General features: G+C 37.9%; 1 protein-coding gene across 1 annotated transcript in view; it reads right to left on the minus strand.

Annotated features, from left to right (window-relative positions):
• The window catches only part of LINGO2 (leucine rich repeat and Ig domain containing 2), a 1482402-nt gene that overhangs the window by 933054 nt on the left and 528638 nt on the right, over window positions 1–20710 (minus strand). Inside the window, exon 3 of the mRNA XM_088472623.1 lies at window positions 11412–11474. The gene's annotated coding sequence lies outside the window, so the exon portion shown is untranslated. The remainder of the gene's footprint in view (window positions 1–11411; window positions 11475–20710) is intronic.

Raw genomic sequence — 20710 nt, forward strand, 5'->3', positions numbered from 1 at the left:
TCCAGGTGCAGTCCTTGCTACTTTTAGCTTAACTCTCACCCCAGAATCAAACCCCAAATCTGGGGCTTTGGCTTTTATGTCACAACAGATGGTTCTGACCTCAAAATTTGAAAATCCATGGCAACCATCATTAAATATCTTGGAATTTTTAAATCCTACTTCCTGCATTATCAGGCTAACTATTTCCATATGGTCTGGTCTCTGATGCAAGACTTATTGGAAAAATAGATGTACATATTGGCAGAATCAATGATAATAAAATTACCTTTCTCCCTAGTTTATTGTATTTGTTTCAAACTCTCCCCCTGCAGGTACCTGTGTCAGATCTTGCCTCCATGACAAAATTGTGGAATGAATTTATCTGGACAGGCCATTAGCCCCTTCTTAACAGACCTACTTAGGCCAAATCTATGATGGTTCGGGGAGGAGGTAGGCTTTGGACTCCTGATCCTCATATTATTTTCATCTCAACTTAACCATATGTTTTCCTGGCATTTGCTCCAGACAGTAAGTGTTGGGTGGACATTGAATACTCATTGTTCCAGGGAGGTAGAGTACACATAGATATACAGTACGGCTTCCAAAATCTTGCAGACTAGGCTTACTCAGTGCCAACTATCTAATTTACCCTAATGGCATGGAATAGGCTTCAGGCAGCCCTTAATTTACCTCATACCTACCCCCCCTTGACTCCACTTTGGAATCACTCTTTGATCCCTCCAGACTGTAATGACAGCATGGCTTCTTTGTGGTGGAACAGGGGAATTGACAATTTTTTCCATGCAAAAGGCAAATTTGCCCCTTCTACATTTGCAGTGTTTCAAGAGGGATATTTTCTCCCCTCCTCTTGTCACTATCAATAGCTTCAGATTATCAGTTTATTTCAGTCACAGACTCTAACTCATACTGTACCTTGAAATCACCATCCTCATTTGAACATTGCTGTATGTTTGTGGTCAGTAGGAAAGGCAATATAGATTGCAAGCTCCACTGTGAAAGGAACTGTTGTGAATGGCCAAATATTCTCTGTAAAGTGCTGCAGAATATGTGTGCGCTATATAATTAACTAGTGATATTTAAATTAAATATCTGTAATGTATCATTAGATTCTGTCTCCAGCATCCCCTCCACATGAGCCCCATGAGTTGTCATACGAATCAGAACTTTCAATGTCTTTTGATAATAAGGGTGAGATGCCATTAGAAACCATATTTGCTAAAGACTCTATTAGTGTAGTGATTAGAGAAACTTGTTACAAGGTATATACTCATTGGCATTTAGTGCCAACCAAAGTCCATACTATTTTCTCTGTGGTGTCCAATTCCTGCTGGAGGCTCTATGGGGTAGGAGGGCATGTTTCTCCATATTTGATGGATGTGGTGCTCCATATTGGTGCCTTATGTATGTTTAAAACATTTCCAGCTCATCTTTGCCTTAAGTGAAATAATTTTGTTACATGTTGTTCTTTTTTATGGCAGCTCCAATAAAAATATTCTTTAAAAAAAGTTTTGGAAATAAAATGTTATCCTGCTACTTCATAGTGAATGTAATATACCTAATACATTTAATGCTTTATTCAACCTTCTCAGAAGTACAGTATGTGGACATACATTTGCATTGGATACACATCACATACTGAAATGGTGTGTGCTTACTGCATTAGCTGTATAGCATGTTCACATGACAACTACAATAACAAAATACCATTGAATATTAAATTCAAGTAGATTTAATAAAAAAAAATGCCAACAGTAAAACATCCTGAGGCCATTTATGTGTGGGGTGCTTCTCAGCCAAGGGAGTGGGATCACTCAAAATTTTACCTAAGAACACAGACATGAATAAAGAATGGTACTAAAACATCCTCCAAGAGCAACTTCTCCCAACTATCCAAGAACAGTTTGGTGACGAAAAATGCCTTTTCCAGCATGATGGAGCACCTTGCCATAAGGCAAAAGAGATAACTAAGTGGCTCGGGGAACAAAACATCAAAATTTTGGGTCCATGGCCTGGAAACTCCCCAGACCTTAATCCCATTGAGAACTTGTGGTCAATACTCAAGAGGTGGTTGGACAATCAAAAACCCACAAATTCTGACAAACTCAAGCATTGATTAGGCAAGAATGGGCGGCCATCAGTCAGTATGTGGTCCAGAAGTTGATTGACAGCATGCCAGGGTGAATTGCAGAGGTCTTGAAAAGAGGGGTCAACACTGCAAATATTGATTCTTTGCATAAACTTAATGTAATTGTCAATAAAAGCCTTTGACACTTATGAAATGCTTGTAAATTTACTTCAGTATACCATAGTAACATCTGACAAAAAGGTCTAAAAACAGTTAAGCAGCAAACTTGTGAAAACCAATACTTGTGTCATTCTCAAAACTTTTGGCCATGGCTGTATATGGAACTTAATGGAACTTGGCGTGGAAAAAAGTCACATATCAAATTAATCAGCACAGTTTCTGTATCAGTCCTATAGTATACAGTAATATTGCAATACTAATGGTTATTTAAAAATAATAAAATATCTAGTGGATTTCACTTTAATCATAACATTAACATGTAATAAGTAAAGGTTAAAGAACTTTTGATCTTCTTGGTTCATCCAACTCTGCTGCATTATGAATATATTATGATCCTGATTTATTTTCCCATATGTTACCAAGATTTGAATCTAAAAGTTTAGTTATCATATAATTTGAAAGAAAAGTTGTTTGGAGAATGCTCACTTCATTCTACATGTGGCAGCAAATTTTGCACATTTTGCCAGCAGAATTTGACACTGTGTTGCGAGGGCCACTGTACCAACACCATACCACACAGCAGAATGAATTAACTACCATCATCCCAGTATATTTCTAGATCTGTGAAAAGTGAATTTAAATGTGTTATAGCATTCAATGAGATGGCAAAGAAACTGAGCTCGAACATTGTTTTGTTGGATCTTAGCACTTCCACAAATTGGCCAGTATCACCACAAATACCTTTTGCGTGAAAGTTTCCCAGAATTAATATAATCTGTACTTATTGTATTTTTATTTGTGTTTTACAGAAGGCCTACCAACTCTGTTTAAAAAAAAATTACTTTTCATTCACTCAAATCAAGAACTTAAATCACAAAATCTAAATCAGGAACCTAGACATACCAATCTATCGTATACTACTGACTTCAAGAACTTTATTAAATATTAAGCAAAGAAAGATGGAAACATAATGCACTTAATAGATCATTTACAGGATGACTGCTGTCTTCCACATTATGACACTTTTAAATTCAATACAATGTTAAAAATGATATCAGTCCTGGACTTTGTAAAGCAGTTTCTTTTACAAGTTAATTATTGATGTAAATACAGAAGACAAGAAACAACAACGGAGATCCCTATATCAAACACAATATACTCTGAAGTGTAATCTACAGTATACAATCCATGTATGTATACCACAATCCAAGTTACAGTGCATTCTATTTCATCCTTTGTAGTAACCATTATAAAATAGAATAAATTGACTGTAAAAGTATGCAATAACTGACTACACAAATATATTTTTTTAATCCATTTGAATTATTGTCATTAAATGCTCTCAAAGGACTACAAGATCTAAAATAAAAGTTGCTTCATGTGAAAAATCCATTATCACTTTTTATTGATTTTTTTCATGTTCCAAATCTATAACAGAGATTTGCAGTAATGGAGAAGCAGAATGACTGGCAGGGTGGCAACCATAGGTCAGAGTTTGGCAAATAAAGTGAAGGCTGGCAAATTAACCTTAAGGACCACAAAACCAAATATATAATTTGCCTTACAGTATATAAAAGAGCTCCTGAGAATTTTCACAAATGAAAATGTAAAGTACATATAACTTGACTATTTGTAACCTATTTTTTCTGTGCACACCACACCTCAAGTTCTTATGTATAACCACTGAATTTTAGGAAAATCATTCAAGAACAATAAGTTTGATTAAATAGAATTATTAGTCTAACCCAATGGTACACAACCTTTTCTAGTCCGAGGGCCACATTGCTGACTGCAGTCACTAAAGTAGCCACAATAAACTTTACTTTCTTAAAAGTGTAAAAATATACAGTATACTAGTGGAAAAGGCCTTGTAGCATTGTTAAAAGGTCCCAATGAAAACAGAAGTGTGTGCAATGCTGCAAACAGGATGCTATAGGGGTGCTACCACCCCAAACAGCAATACATTTCATTACCTCTGCAGAAGCAGGGTGTGGTATAAAAGGTTGACAGACAAAAGGTTGAAAATGTATAGGTTAACACCAAATGGTCGACAAGCAACGGGTGGACAGGTACAAAAGCTCAACAGGTACATAAGGTTGAAAGGGACAAATGGTAAAAACAAAAAAATTGCTGACATGTTTTATTGTATTTTAAGCCTAATCCTAAACGTAACCCTAAACCCAACCCTCCTCCTAGTGCCTAAACCTGACCCTCCACCAGGTGCCTAACCCTAACCCTCCCCCTAGTGCCTAAACCTAAACATCCCCTCTGCCCACCTAATGCTAACACTCCCCCAAGTGTCTAGCACTAAATCCTAACCTTAAAAATCTTGAAAAAAATAATAATAATAATGTGTCGACAATTGGTGTGTTGACAATATGAAAATGTAGATCTTTTGTACCTGGCGACCTTTTGCACTGTCGACTTTTTATCAGCCAACTGTTAGTACCTGTATACCTTTTGTACCTGTTGACCTATTGACCGTTGACCATCTGGTGTCAGCCTATACATTGGTAACCTTTTATCTGTTGACCCTTCATCCGCATACCACAGAAACCTCACAACAAGATAGCAGTACTGTAATTTCTCTTTCTTTGTTTTACATAAAAACCATAGCTATATTCAGTGATATTTTTGTAGAAACATAGGTTCAGGAACTCTTGAGGAGGAGCAGAGTTGGGCGGGGCTGTGGGCAATGTGGGTTGTGCTACAGTGGGCTGGGCATCAACTGGTGCATAATAATTAATATGTTTTTTTTTTAAAGGCAAAGTTTGGGCTGTGGGGATTGGTGTTATAATAACATGTCAATCTATCATATAATATAGAGAGTACAATACATACAGCCCATACTACTCCATTACACAGAGAGAAATTACAGGAAAAAATAAAACACATTGTCCCCCACAGTAAATAATAAAACATATTGTCCCCCACAGGAAAAAATACCACACATTGGCCCCTTACAGGAAAACATAGAACACATTAGCTCCAACAAGAAAAAAAACAAACACATTGTCACCTACAGGAAAAAATAAAAACGTTGCTCCCTTAGGAAAAATAAAACACATTGGCCCCCAACAGGAAAGAATAAAACACATTGGCCCTCGACAGGAAGGAAAAAAACCAAACATATTGCCCCCACAGGAAAAAATAGGGCAAGTAGTGTATGTCCCTGAGGCTGAATGTGGGGTAGGGTAGGCAGTGTATGGCCCTGGGGCAGGTGGTGGTAAGGCAGGCAGTGTATGTCCCTGGGGGCAAAAGGGGGATAAGGTGTAGTAGGGTGGATAGTATATGTACCTTGCATGGATTTGCTGCATCCCTGTAAATAATTCACACAAAAGGTACTGGTAGAAGATGGTATCAGTTGGGCCAGGTACCACAACTGAATTCCAAAGCAGCCCACACAGTCACAATGGAGGAGGCACAGGTTCCAGATAAAAGGTCAGTCCCTAGATATGTTTGGGAGTGAGAACAGCTGTGGAGGTGTTCTACTGCAAGGGAGTCCTGCCAGGCAGCAGTATGAGGACCTGGTGAGGCTCTCTAATCAGCAATACCCACCAGAAGGAAGGAGTTCATCATTGGGGCATTTAAAATGGGCAGGTCTGCCACATAACGGACTTCACAGGCTTCGCCATGCCATAGATGGGAATGGCTGATCCTGACCTCCGCTGCTGCTGATTGAAGCAATGCTTTGCCACTGCTGCTAGCAAGCAGCACCCAAAAGTGCCTGGCATGGAGCAGACTACACTTTCCAGTTTATGTTCCACAATGGAATGCAAATACCGGAAGGGCAGCAGTGTGACCATGGCATGGTCCAGCATGGCCAGCTGAACCATAGGACCAGCCCAGTAGGATCTTTCCCACTGTCCCAGTGGCCCAATCTGCCCCTGGCAACAGGTAAATTTTGCATGGGTGGACTGGCTGAGAAATAAAGCATGAGGAGAACATTGCCCATGCTATGCCCCTGCAGGCACCTGTGGTTAGTACAGGTGTAAGGGACAGACACACAGGATGGCAGGTCCACCCCCTCCCTCCATTCCTCCCTCCCTGAATACTTCACTTCCCATGAAACCCATAATAGTTACCACACTTCTGCTGGGCTGGCTCCATTCTCTGCATTTTCTCTGTTTATTTATGAGGTCTCAGAGTCAAGCAGGGAGTAAGGGACAGTCTTCAAACTACTTGCCACCATACAAGTGTATAACAACAGTGTTTGAATAAAGTGACAGATCGTTTGCAGACTGCCCCTTGTTCCCAGTGTTGCCGTGAGATAATCAGACTGACTCCCTGACTAACTAAAGAGGATCCTAAGCTCATATGTTACCCACCATGGTGGCAAAGTCCTCAATAATTAATCAGACCCCCTGCCTCTGATGTCCCCTCTGCTACAGCTCACATGTCGCCCACGCAAGCATGGACACATGTGCAGGTTCAGTGATGCTTAATATTGAGATCAGCGTTTCTGTTGTCACAGCCTCCTGCTCCCTCTCTCCTCTTCCTAGTGGTTTGTCCAGTGCACACCTGGGCCACCCCATAGTGGTGATGCGCTGAAGGGACTGGAGAGAGGACATGACACTGCTGTGTTTCTGTGTTAACTGCTTACCTCCATCACTCTCTGTGTCACCCCAGCTCCATAACTCTCAGCTGTCACTGCATCCCCCGATGTCTGCTTCTCTCCTGACCCACATTACTCTTCCCTGACCTCACTGGCCGGGTCACACTGCTGCTGCTCATTGCTCCAGCCTGTGACATGTCACCTCCAACTGAGAGAATCAGAAACACCATACTGGGTGATGTCATTTGTCACATGAACTTCCGTAACTCCGTTCCATAGCGTTCCGGCTGAATTTTAGCCCTGGCTATATTCATTGTCTGAACATTTTGGCTTATTCCATAATGCAATGTGTCATAACGCTAATGATGATAAAGTGCGGAGATCTATTAAAATATATACTGACCTGGATTAGAAGCTGTAGCACAGGCTGTCTGTCTGAGCAGAAGTAGAGCAGTGAGTGGGAAAGCGCTTCTCTCAATGTGATAAATACATTATCAAGACTGAGAGCTCCGCAACCACGTCTTTGCAAAGACAGAAGCATGGCAACCAATTTAATTGGAAATCCAGCCCCTCTCCCCAGTGTCGTGTACAGAAAAGGTATGGTAAAGAAAAATCTTTATGAGGAAAAGAAAAAGAAACAGTACCAGTGTGGTAGCCCTATCTAGGGCTCCCACCTGAGGGCAGCATATAATGATGGTTAGGCACGACCCTTGAGCCACAGTTTGTTCATGGCTGGTCTAACCTATACAATATTGACAACAAATACAGACCAATTGTTCCACCTAGTCTGCTTATTTTGCTTATTAATGATTTCATTTTAATATAAACCAGATCAATTGCATGTTTCTTCCTCTACTGTTGTCCTTACTGTTTCTGTTGGTTTTTATTTTCCACCAAACATCTACTACTCTTTTAGTAAAAGGATGCAATTTTTTTTAACTCTTTAAGATTAAGGTAATTATCTATGAAGAAGTTCTAAGCAATGACACATTTAGGCAAAACAATCCTACCTTATATTTTATGTTTACATGGCATAAACAATTTACTTATTCTACAGATGCATGAGATTACATGAATATTTTAAGAGCTCAGGAACAGAACAGAATGTATACTTTTATAAAACAATTATGACTTCAATAACAGATTATATTAGTGTTCTTGTTAAGTTGTGTAAATACTGCATTTGTATCCTGCTTCACATTGCAGACTACCATGGTATATACACATAAAATCATGACAACATTTTGTACAGGAAAAAATTACACAGAATCTCTCTTCTAGAAAAATGTCTGGCTAATAACCGAAAAATTGAAGATAATTTAATGAAAAAAAAAATGTTTCATAGAAAATAAAAATGCATTTAATGCATTAATTATTACAGTGATATTGTTGTAGTTTGTAAATAAAATGTAAGCTCAGGCACATTTCATTGTTATTTATCAGATCCAAGCAGGTACATGCAGTAGAGGAACAAAATATATAGGCAGGGCTGCTGTGTTATTTTTAGGTAGGGCTGGGTGGGAAACACTCGCTCCACCACAGCCTAGACACCATGGGTGGAACCACGGAGAAGCACGTCAGGTGATTGCAGTAGAGACTGTGGGAATCACCTTATGTGCTTCCCTGTGGCTCCATCCATGGCGTCGATGCTACAGGGGAGCACATGTCAGAGGTCACTTCCTCCTAGTTGACTCAGCAGTACTGCAGCTACTGTAGGTGAGCTACCAAAATGAAGACTGCGAGCTACCGGTAGCTCGCGGGATACAGGTTGTAGACCACTGCTCTACACTACATGCTAAATCAGTGATAGACATCAGGTACCTTGGGGTCCCCTGTGGCACTCCGAGTTCTCACTAGAGTAATTACATCTTCTTGGTCCTTTTCCTAATGATTCTGATGTCACAGAGAATTATCATAACCTATATACAGTAGGATGTTTATGGAAATGTGTACAATTATGTACTACAAGAACTTGAGTTTAGATGGAGGACATAACTGTTTTCAAGTCAAAGAATCATCAAAGTGGGAGCTCTGGCAATGGCAAATAAACTTTTTTTTTATTTTGTTTCATTACAATTTACTAATATATCTCTATTGTAAACACTTGTCTATTCCGACTTTGAAATGTACAAAATCTGCTACATAAATTAATTTAATAGCTGTGTGAGCACAGACCCAGTAATCAAAATAATCTATTCCTTCTGCAGTTAGACACTGCTTTTAACACTTATATACTCACAGGTGCAGATTTGTGGCTTAATTTACTGTACTTTAGGTATTTGAGACATTTTTTCAATGTACAATATATTTTTATTTTGTTACCAACTCCAGAGATGTTTTTTTGTGCTTTGTTTCTGTTAATCTTAAAGCTTGATTCTTATTCAAATCATTTTTTAATACCTTGCATATGGTGCTACACTATATTATTTCTTTAAAACACATAATTAAAAACCTATGAGCTTATGCTGCCCTCATTTAACCAAAGAAAATTGGACATTCAAACAATAGTCTTGGAGATAAAGGAAAATGATGATTAATTTTCACAGCTTTGCTTGAAAGAAATAACTAATGCTATTTTTAGTACATGTATTTCTCAATAGGAAAATCTAAATTATCTTTATCAACTTCAATTTCTAAAGACACTAATAAAGCTATTAACTCCTTCACTTACACACATACAGTCAGGTCCATAAATATTGGGACATTGACAGAATTTTCATATTTTAGCCTCTATTCACCACCACAATGGCTTTGAAATGAAACAAACAAGATGTGCTTTAACTGCAGACTTTCAGATTTAATTTGAGGGTAATTACATCCAAATCAGGTGAACGGTGTAGGAATTACAACAGTTCTATATGTGCCTCCCACTTTTTAAGGGGCCAAAAGTAATGGGACAAACTAAACAATCCTAAATCTAACTCTCACTTTTTAATACTTTGTTGCAAATCCTTTGCAGGCAATTACAGCCTGAAGTCTGGAACACATAGACATCACCAGACGCTGGGTTTCATCCCTGGTGATGCTCTGCCAGGCCTCTACTGCAAATGTCTTTAGTTCCTGCTTGTTCTTGGGGCATTTTCCCATCATTTTTGTCTTCATCAAGTGAAATGCATGCTCAATCGGATTCATGTCAGGGGATTGACTTGGCCATTGCATAACATTCCACTTTTTAGCCTTAAAAAACTCTTTGGTTGCTTTTGCAGTATGCTTCGGGTCATTGTCCATCTGCACTGTGAAGTGCCGTCCAATGAGTTCTGAAGCATTTGACTGAATATGAGCATATAATATTGCCCGAAACACTTCAGAATTCATTCTGCTGCTTTTGTCAGCAGTCACATCATCAATAAATACAAGGGAACCAGTTCCATTGGCAGACAATACATGCCCACGCTTCACTGATGTGGTGGTATGTTTTGGATCATGAGCAATTCCTTTCCTAATCTGGTCTTCCTGCTTTTGTTGCTCATCAATGGTTTACATCTTGTGGTGAACCCTCTATATTCACTCTTGTGAAGTCTTCTCTTGATTGTTGACTTTGACACATATACATCTACCTCCTTGAGAGTGTTCTTGATTTGGCCAACTGTTGTGAAGTGGTTTTTCTTCACCAGGGAAATAATTTTTCTGTCATCCACCACAGTTGTTTTCCGTGGTCTTCCGGGTCTTTTGGTGTTGCTGAGCTCTCCGGTGCGTTCTTTCTTTTTAATAATGTTCCAAAGAATTGATTTGGCCACACCTATTGTTTTTGCTATCTCTCTGATGGGTTTGTTTTGATTTTTCAGCCTAATGATGGCTGGCTTCACTGATGGTGACAGCTCTTTGGATCTCATATTGAGAGTCGACAGCAACTGATTCCAAATGCAAATGTCACACCTAGAATCAACTCCAGACCTTTCACCTGCTTAATTGATAATGAAATAATGAGGGAATAGCCCACACCTGTCCATGAAATAGCTTTTGAGTTGATAGTCCCATTACTTTTGGCCCCTTAAAAAGTGGGAGGCACATATAGAAACCGTTGTAATTCCTACACCGTTCACCTGATTTGGATGTAATTACCCTCAAATTAAATCTGAAAGTCTGCAGTTAAAGCACATCTTGTTTGTTTCATTTCAAAGCCATTGTGGTGGTGAATAGAGGCTAAAATATGAAAATGCTGTCAATGTCCCAATATTTATGGACCTGACTGTATATTCTAGAGATGAGCAGTTTGATTTTGGCTTGGATCTTCCCACCAAGTTTGGATCTCAGAACGAGGCAAAACTTCATCTATCACAGAGAAAGATGATGTTTTGTTCATGAAAGATGATGTTTTGTGTATTTCTGCGATATGAACTTGGTGGGAGCATCCGAACAAAAGCCAATATATTATATAAGACTTTTACCAGCAGTCATCTCTTACAACTCTCAGCTATAGTTAAATTATGAAACACACAAATAACTTGCAATGCTGTAGAGAGCTAAGAGTACAAATGCTGAAGCTCTTCAACAAAACAAACATTTTATAAAACAATGTCTTGCAACATATTCTAATAGTGTCTAGTTAATTGGTGAATATGAATTAAACAAAATAGGTGGATGTCCAATTTAATCTATTACTGTGCTTACCTGTCATGCACAAAATCCAGGAAGCAGAGACACTGGGTAAAGCTGATTCAGTTCCAACGTAACCTGTGTGGATATAAATAAGGGTATAAGTTTTGTTTCATAAAGCCACAGCATATTCCAATGGATTCCCCCAGTTCTCATCACTTATAGAGTCATATTCTGCTATGACAACTGGCATGTTGGAATTAAAAACAACTGAAATGTTATCATTTGGTGATCAGAGACCATGTAATGGCCATAACATTTGACTTACAATGTATAAGTTATGGCAGAAACCAACAAATATGGCATTTATTAAATATTGTTTATTTTATTGTAGTAGTAGGTGCAGTCAGAGTCTCACAGTGACCTCTGGGCTTTATGTATCAAGCAGCGAAAAGCATGGAGAAGTAAACCAGTGGAGAAGTTGCCCTAAGCAACCAATCAGCTCTTACTAATTATTTTATAGGCTGTACTTGATAAATGCTACTTCAAAGCTGATTGGTTTCTATGGGCAACTTCCCCACTGGTCCACTTTCCTACGCTTTTCACTGCTTGATACATAAACCACTCTGTCTTCTAGCTATATTGATCAGAGTTAAAGAAATTGAAATGAGAAAAATACATTGAAAGTCATGGTTTGTCAGAAAACAAAGTAAAATATAGTATTCAGATAATTATCTCTAGCACCTACCTGATAAAATTATTGTCTCTAACATCTAACTGGGCATTCAAATATTTAAGATCGGTCATCTTATTTGGACCATTTAGATGCTAATTTATTCACATAATGAATACATTTAGTTGTATATAAACAACCATGCTAACTGTGCTGTGCTGTAGTATTGGTTCAACTCAAGAGCTAGGAGCCTAAGGGGCTTATGTAATAGGTAACTCCAGCGAGTCTTCCAGTATTTTTAAAGCAGCTTTGTTTTGCTTTTAAAATGATTGCCACTTTAAAAATATGGGAAGACTTGCAGGAGTTCCTGCAGCGGCTGTAGCTCGCAACCTATTACTAAACCCTATGTTTGGGTTAAAATAAAAATATATGAGTAAAAATAAATTTGCCATACAATAATTTGCAGTCTATTGTGACATGGAGTAGTCTATATGTTTACCCCTCTTTTAAGTTTTAAAATGCTTAGTTTTCATTTGCGGCTGGAAAATAAATATCAATATTTAACAATGTTTTATTAATTAAATCATTAAACTAATAATTTTCTATTGATAAATCCAACAAATCATCTACTAATGTGAATACTAATACTGGCATGGTAATGGAATAATTACATCCAAGAGCATTGACATTGAAGTCAGCAATGAGTTAGTATTTTAACAACAAAGATTAAAATTTTTTGAGTCTTAAGGAAAACTCAAGCCGGATTGTGGACCTGTTTCAGAGCCGGACGCTATTTGCGAACGGTCGTTCAGAAAAAGGGGCCGGCTATTTAAACTGAGCCCTCGCTCTTTGCGGTCTGTGGACGCCTCTATGTCTGAGCGAGTGAACGAAACATGCACTCGCTATTTTGTAAAGATGCCACCTGGCCATTCGCATCATACGTCATCTCCGCTATTTATTAGATTAATCGAGTACATCGAAAGGCGTCTGAACAGCTCGCAGTGCTTGTGGTAGGTTTTACTTCCCGCAATCACTGCGAGCAGTTCAGGCTAAAAGACAACCAAGTGACGTGATCGATGACACTCCCTTACTAATTATGCACTCCCATTAAACGCCCGTTTTGACAGTTTGGCGCGCCTGCATTCGGATCTCCACTCCCCGTTTTCAAGCACCTTCCCCTGTTACCACCCACAAACGCCTCATTGTGTCACTCAAATTAGCAGGCCCTCGCTGTTTTAGCGCACAATTTCCGACCGCAATGACTGGTTGGCGCATGCACATTATGACCCATATGCTAGCGCAGATGTGCGAACATCGCTCGGAGTGAACGAGCGGCCGCTTACGAGTGGCTCTGAATCAGGCCCTGTGTTCTAAAATCAACAGCAAACCATCCAACCACACAAATGGCCTGTCATGACTTAACACTGATCACTTGAAATATTTTCTTGTCTTTGACTCCTGAAGAAAAAAATATTTATGGGAGAAACAAGTAAATTAATTGTCCAGGAACTTTTTAGCTTTATTGGACTTGGGCATGTTCTCAAATTATTTAAAATTCACACCCAGAAATGTCTCTCAGAAGTTATATTTTAAGTCCTCCAAAGGAAAACTGGTTTAAGGTTTTTTTGTGTAATATTTTAATTTTGTACCTGACAAAATAATATATGTCCATAAAAGTTTCTTTAAAAATATTGCTATGTACCTTACTTATTATGCAGCAAAAGTTACACTTTGTATTTAACTGTTTTGCATTAAGCAGACTCTGTCCTATTGTTTCTCTGATAATACAGATGTTCATGAATAATCTTAATAAATTGCAAACACAGAAACAAACAGTACAGTAATATTAAGTCATAGATGATAGATGATACATAAATTCAGTCCTACATTTACAAGATTAGTAACCCATGCTTCATTGGAAAGCCTTTTAAAGTAATTAGGTTTTTTTAATATATTTTTTTTGTAATCTGTAATGTGAACATTTCTGCAAAGCAAAAAAATGTTGACAAGGCTGTCTTTGTATGGACAAGCATCAAATAACTGCATTACAATGAAATTGTTTGTTGTACAGAATACAAAAAATGAAAATTTGCTTCAAACTAAAATATTTATTTTTTGCACCTAAATACCAAATTCAATAACTTTTATAAGGGCACTATATTATATTAAATGAATACACAAATATGTGCATTTAATATATTAACATACAGAATGTAACAGTCAATTTGGGAAAGGTTAAAGCTTGCAAAAAATGCACTCATAAATAGAGATAATTGAGTCAGATGCACTTTAATTGGCCAGTTGGTTAATTTATATATTATTGTTCTTTTTTCTCAATTAACAAAGTTAACTTGTAACTTTAGAAAAAAATTGAATTGCTTTATTTAAAAAAATCCCATCCTATATGAGATTTGTAATTAACAAAATTTCACTCTTTAAAATTGTTCAGACTGTTCGAACTGGCAAAATCTAATACTGTCAAAAGAGATGCTTTCAGAAAATGAAGAAGACGTACTGTACTGATATAACTTTCCATTTAGGAAATTAATTTTAATATGCACTACTCACATTATGACAAGTACACAATGTATTTTATCAAAGTGCTCTTCAATACACAAGCAACATTTGCCTTAAATCCTATTTATGTAAGTACTGTAGCAATTATGTTTACTGTAGTTTTCTTTTAAAATCTAGTAAAACATACTGTGATGTGCTGTTCATTTCAAGGGACATTAAGAGTTCCTGATTTTCATGGAGCAATTATATTGTCACAATGTATCTATCATATATATATGTTTATCTTGCTCTAAAATGGCTTGCATGTGATAATAATTGTAACCTGGAAGATTGGCTTGGGAATATATTATCATCTGCTATCTCACTGAAGAAAAAACAGGTAAACATGAAGAGAACATACAAACACCACACAGATAGGAACCTGTTTGGAATCAAACTCATGAATCTATCAGTATAAAGCTACAAAGCTAACCACTACTAGCCATACCAGGGCTGCGAATAGGGTTGTGTGGGAGGTGGCGCTGCCCAGGTTAGTAGACCAAGGTGGTAGCACTTTTTTTGTATTGCATTTCATTTGCAGGGTTACTGGAATGGCTCACTGCAGCCCATAGAGCCACCTGAGAGGTGGCAGAAACCAGGAAGCATACAGGGCTGCCGATCACCTTGGCACATTTCTCAACCTTTATTATGTCATTGATTTCAGCATAGGGTATATTTGCTTACAGATCTAATACTTCATTGTACTGGTGCAGGACAGGGATTCTAAGCATTGAATAAGGAATGATTAGGGAGGTATGCATACCTTAGCTAGACTCTATCTCTTGTTAGCAGGTGAGAGGACAAAGGATACTGGAGCATAAAAAAAACTTGTTTCATACCATATGCTTTGCTTGTATATAAGCCAATAACAATGCTTGAAGCTGCCGACTGTTTTGAAAGTTTCTTTAAATTGCTAACAATGCAACCTTGTATTTTAGCCATATGGATGAGTAATTAACTCCTGCTGTGCTGGAACATTTTAATTCAAAGCTTGTTATTAAACCAATGTGGTTCATATAATTCATGGCTGAAGATCTTGCTGTAATGAAATATATATTCAGCCTCCTGTGAGAATAATAGTTAATTGATCATGTTTTATTTTATTTATTTATTTATTTTATTTATATAAATATATTCTGAAGAATAAGAGATGTGCACCTAATAGTGTAGTATTTAAAATAAAGCAATCTGTGCTAAAGGTAAATAATGTGCGTACCAAAAATTTATATTTTAAAGCTTATCTGATGTCCAGGTAACACTCCTATGGTCAGGAAACACCCATCCTCACGTTGCCACACAGATCACTAATGGACTGCTGCCACCTGTTATCATCAGGAGTGTTTTTTTCACAGTGTATCACCTCTTTCTTCAAAAATATATGATTTTATTCACATAAGGAACCTAAAAATTTGCGTGCCAGTGTTCATTGTATTAATATATATATAGTACACTGATGGCCCGGCACTCTGTAAACCCTAATCAGGGTATGTACCTTGCTCCAGGTGCCCTCAAAGGTGGAGCTCACTCCCTTTAATGTAAACAGCAATGGATCAGCGGCTCTCAGGAGTCTCCTTAATGCAGTGAAAAAAGTGTCTTTATTTCGACATTTCGGGGTTAGGTGATGTGTGTGTTCCTGAAGACAGGGTCACCTAACCCCGAAACGTCAAAATAAAGACACTTTTTTCACTGCATTAAGGAGACTCCTGAGTGCCGCTGATCCATTGCTATATATATATATATATATATATATATGTTTATATATTAAGGTTGTCCACTTTAACATTGCCATAAACAAAGATGCTTGAATCATGAACCCACATAAACTATTTTTGTCCATTATAATATAGTAACTTGTGTACCAAATTTTAGCTTTGTATGTTGTAGTTTAGTGGGCGCACAGAAGTTTACTTTCTGGAAGCTGATACAAATGGAGATTATGCTTTCAAATGTCATCTCATGTATATTCATCTCTACTGGAGGCACAGAAAATGGAATTTTCAACCACTTTCAGAAAGAACGGAGAGGTATCGATAAAAACGTTTATAGTGCAGTAGATATTGCCCTCTTCTAAGATCCTGTATTAAACAGATTATGACAGGAAATGTTAGAATATTTACCAAATGTACTGGAAAAACAGCAACCAAAAGACAATTATCGAGAGCTTTTGCATTTATCTCTTTTGTTTTTTGTGGTGGAAATAGCAGGGAAACATTTTGAGCTCCTGGTCCTACTCACCACGCTTGAAGGATGGGTAAAGGTATTTACGCTATGAAATCATGTCTCTTTTGAAATCAGTTCCAGTTAACACCAAAAGAGTGGCAAACAACATGGTGAATTTGGCTTCGTTTGTAAGTCTGGTTTATGTAAAGTATTGGAATGAAGCTCCATTGGGAATTAAAGCACCAAATAATGACATCGAGCTCTTAAGTCTCCTAAAAATCTACCCTGATGTAACAATTGGTAAGAAAGCTTAGTTTGCTTTTACCAGACACCTCTGGTTTCTTTCTGAACACTTGGTAGCTATAGCATTTTTTGACAATCGACTGTCTACGAAAACCAAAGAATAAATGGTAAAAAATCTGAAACTTCCACAGCTACCCGATTTTCCACAACATATTCAACTAACTGAGAATGCAGATCTAAGTCTAAAAAAGATCAATATAGGAGCGACCCCTAAACATTGTTTGTTTGGAAAATGTTTTGGTGTACTACCCACTGATGTACTAATAAATAAAAATAACCTTGTGGAGAAAGAAAATTTTAATGTTTTATTTTTTGGACCACCCATACACCTATATGGAGGAGGAAGAAAAGTGACTAGCAGGAAGAAATAGCTATTTTCAATCTATCAGACCGTATTCTTACATCAGACGAATATAGGGTGTTAAATAATGGCCTGAGTTTTATACCTACCAACAGGCATGATGAGTTCACCTGGAAGAATAATTTACACAAATTTTCCAGAAAGCTTAGATTGAAGGAACATTACCGTGAAACTGATCTATCAGATACTGTGTCTGTTCAGGATATTTTCCTGAGAAAAGCCGCTAGGTCTAATTTTGATCCGATATCTTCCAATGCATCGTTAAAAACTTTCAGTAGTCTACTGGATAACTCCGTCAGTAGATATGTATCTACCCCTTGTAAAATACAACCCAATCTCTCTAAAATGGAATTCCAGGCATTGAAAGATCTTGAATCCTACAAGGATATTATTATCAGGCCAGCCAATAAGGGCGGGGCAATCGTCATTCAGGGAATCGATGATTATAGAAAGGAGATTTGTGGTCAACTAGCGGATGTGGCAGTTTATTCTAAACTGCAAGGTGATTCGACTATGAAATTCCAGAAGGAGCTGTCGGGAGTTCTATTAACAGCTAAAGAGAACAATTCAATTAACTCAAAAGTATATAAGGCTCTGGATGTCCAATATCCGAAAGTTCCCATTTTATATACTTTGCCAAAATTACACAAGTACCCTGTCTGCCCTCCAGGCAGGCCAATAATTTCTGCCCGTGGGTCCCTGCTACAGCCAGTTTCACAGTTATTGGACTGTATCCTGCAACCACTCTTATACCAAAAGCCGACTTTTCTGAAGGACACTACAATGTTTCTTAAAAAATTAATTGACATCGATAGATTACCGGAGGGGGCATTATTGTGCTGCTTAGATGTATTCAGCTTGTATACCTGTATACCCCATGAGGGGGGCATGGAGGCTATGCAAAAATTTCTTACAGATAATTTACCAACTTCAGTGTTTGACCATCAGCTGTTCCTGAATCTTTTGGAATTAACATTGCGTCGCAATTATTTTTTATTTGATGGGTCTTTCTTTCTTCAGCTGCGAGGGTGTGCCATGGGTTCATCCGTGGCCCCCTCGTATGCAAATGTGTATATGTTTGACCAAGAAGCACGCATGTTTTTCCATAATTCTGAGATTAGCCAGTACATATTGATGTACACCAGATATATAGATGATGTGTTCCTTATCTGGTTAGGAGGTGAACGATGCTTTGAATCACTTATGCAAAACATCAACCAGTTAAATTCACTCATTAAATTTACATTCTCCTATAGTACCTACAGTGCTAATGTTTTAGATGTTAATATATCTGTGGTGGATGGTAAGATTCATACAGCCTTATATCGTAAGATTACCAATAGGAACACGTTTCTGATGGCATCTAGTCATCATCCTCCGGCCCTCAAGAAAGGGTTGCCACGTTCACAAATGATGCGGGTTGCCCGCATCACCAGTGATGCTGCTGGGGTTGAACATGAGTTAGATTTATTGATCGATAAATTTGTATCAAGAGGGTACAACATTGATTTGGTCAATGAGCAGAAAAGAGAGGTCCTTAAGATGCAGAGAGGCGCACTGTTGAATCCAACAAAGCGGGACTCTAGGAATATCATTCCTTGGACCAGTGAATTTTCCGTGGCTAGCCCCATTATCAGGAGGGCAACTAAGGCGCTGTGGCCTATTGTCAGTACTGACAAAGATTTACCAATGTTCAGCAATAAGAGACCTCTGGCAGCCTTTCAAAGGGGCTGTAATCTGAGAGACAGATTAGTCCACTCTGATATTTCTGATTTCAGTAAAAGACCTTTGCCTAATGTCAGTTTTAAACAACCGGGATGTTATAAATGTAGTGGGTGTACGACCTGCACATTTTTAATACCTTGCAGGTCATTTAAACACCCACATAAAAATATTTCATACGACATTAGATTTGTGCTTACTTGTCTGACAGCCTACGTGGTATATGTTATTGTATGTCCGTGCGGATTGTATTATGTAGGTCAGACTACAAGGAAATGCAGGGAACGTATGTCTGCACATTGTTCAGCCATTCGCTTATTGTTAAACGGTAAATACATAGATCAACCGGTGGCCAAACACTTTGGTGAAGTGGGTCATCCATTGGATTCACTTAAGTATTTTATTATCGATCATGTCCCGCCATCTCTATGAGGGGGAGATCGGGCTAAGTCTTTACTATTTAAAGAATCCAGATGGATCACTCGTTTGGGTACCACTAAACCTGGTGGACTCAATGATAAGATTAACTGGAATAGCCTCCTTTAGTCACCCTGTAACTTAGCAATTAGGTGGTATATTTATAAGTCCTATTATATTTCTGTGTCTCTACTCTACATTATATCTAGTTTGTGTTATGCTTGTTTAGGGTTTTCAGATGGAATACAGTAACTTTGATAATAATGTGCTAGATATTTGATGTTTACACATATATATATATGTTTATATTTTTGTTTTTATATGTTTGTGTATTTATTGGGGTACTATTTTGTATCTTTTTGCCACCAGCTGCTCTTCCATCAGGTCTGGCTATGGTGAACCCCGGTCTCGGGAGACTGTTTGCATTGGTCTGGATTGCAGATGGCCGGCTGGTGGAATGCAAGTGTGTGGTTTCCACAGTTACGGCTGAAGCAGGTTCCGGAAGTGCGTCAGTAGTCGGGTCCGGTGGGAGGTTCCAGCGTCCGAAGCGGCAGGAGAACAGCTGATGGCTTCGTGTGGGGTATATAATGGTGTGGTAAGTGTTTTGTGTTTGTATGTGTGTATTGTCCTGATGACGGGGCTGAGACCCTGAAAACGTTAGATGTGAATACACGGATTTTTTTGCCATTGCTGTTGTCTCCTGAGTGCCGTTTTTTCTGGATGCTATATATATATATATATATATATATACACATTTTTTTTCTTTTTTGGGGGGACATTCCAATATTTATGTTTTATATGTGATTGCACTGGTTATATATTTATCTATATATTGTCTTAATTCATTTTAGTTTGACTGCACTTCTTTAGTTCTTTTTGCGTTTATTTTGGGACCCATGTGAAAGTTTGAAGATAAGACTGTCATAATATGTCAGATAGTCCATTTTTAAATTATAATAAAATAACCATGCCTTGTAGTAAGGGGCTATGCGTGTACTACACAGTCATTCTGCAGCTTTCACTCCATAAGAGCTTATGAAATCATTCTGCAAATGCATTAAGAGTAAAGAACTAAAAATGGATCATCTATTTTGTATAATTATAAGACACATATATAGTACCTTTTAAGAGCCTTTGAAGGCAAAATTTCCACAAGAAAAAAATGAAGAAATGACCTGACTG

The sequence above is a fragment of the Taudactylus pleione genome, unplaced genomic scaffold (assembly GCF_031769625.1).
Source record: "Taudactylus pleione unplaced genomic scaffold, aTauple2 ptg000127l, whole genome shotgun sequence".
Classification (NCBI taxonomy): domain Eukaryota; kingdom Metazoa; phylum Chordata; class Amphibia; order Anura; family Myobatrachidae; genus Taudactylus; species Taudactylus pleione.